Genomic DNA, 1282 nt, shown 5'->3' with positions numbered 1-1282 from the left:
TTAATAAAATACAAATACACACAAATATATATATATATATATATATATATATATATATATATATATATATATATCCGTAAAGAAAAGGACTATGGTAACAAATAACTGAAATGACTAAAAATATTGCAAACGTTTTTTAAAATTCCATTACAAAAATAATGAAAATAACATTCATTTTGTGAAAAATAATGAAAATAAATGTTTAACTGCATTTTCTGAACGAAACTTATATTACTTCTAGTACGACCATGCCACGATCTTACACAAGACTACGCTGTTTAAAAAATTATTATATTATACTGCAAATAATAGTACGATAAATAACATATTAATTTAGTTTTATTAAAAATATAAATAAATTTAATATTAAGTATTTTGAAAAGTTTAAACTAATTTTAATCGCACTAAGCGTCATACAAGATTTCTAATTTAGATCCGGTATTAAGCTAATATATATATATAGTAAATATCATAAATGGAAATATTAAAATCGTAGGGAAATTATATTTCGTAAAGGGTAACGTAATATCCCAAGGGATGAGAACCGTACGTGGCATGTGACAATTGTACGTAAGAAAAGGACACATGCAGAAGGTGTTTGATTCATTCAGTTGAAGAGCCCCTCTTTTCTTCGTTTTATAGCTTGCTTTTGGTCCGACTCATGGGCCCCACCTCGCTTACAAATTCGTTTTTTTTTTTCGTACGGTTAATAAAGTGTCTTCGTTATTAATAGCAATAAAAATAATTTCGCCATTTAAAAAAACGTTGTAATGTATGTAACTCCGACGAGGAAAATTTGATAAAATAACGTACAAAATACTATTGAATTTAATGATATAAAATATATAATTATGTTTGAATTGAATGTGATTTAAAATTAATATATTTTTCTTTTAAAAAAATCTACATAGAATATAAAGTCAATAAAGACACTTTTTCAAAAATATTTTTAAATAAAATCAAAGTGAAATAAATTTAATAAAATCGAATTGGAAACCGATGCAAAAACTGATCATATATAATTTTTATAACGGAAAATCAAATTAAAAATTGTCGTAACCAAATCTCAAAATATCTACGTATGATCTAGAATAGAAATAATGTGCACGTGATTCGTACCACATATTTTGGAATATATACTATTTGGGACATTGTGGAAAATACGGTATTAAGAAAAATGTATAATGAGATACCCAAAGTCGCTCAAATAGTAACATTCATGGTCTCACAAGCAAAACGATCTTTTATTATTAATAAAGTTTGCATCTATATTTAATATATT

This window comes from Tarenaya hassleriana, unplaced genomic scaffold (assembly GCF_000463585.1).
Source record: "Tarenaya hassleriana unplaced genomic scaffold, ASM46358v1 Cleome20, whole genome shotgun sequence".
NCBI classification, from domain to species: domain Eukaryota; kingdom Viridiplantae; phylum Streptophyta; class Magnoliopsida; order Brassicales; family Cleomaceae; genus Tarenaya; species Tarenaya hassleriana.
This window is presented reverse-complemented; position numbering follows the sequence as displayed.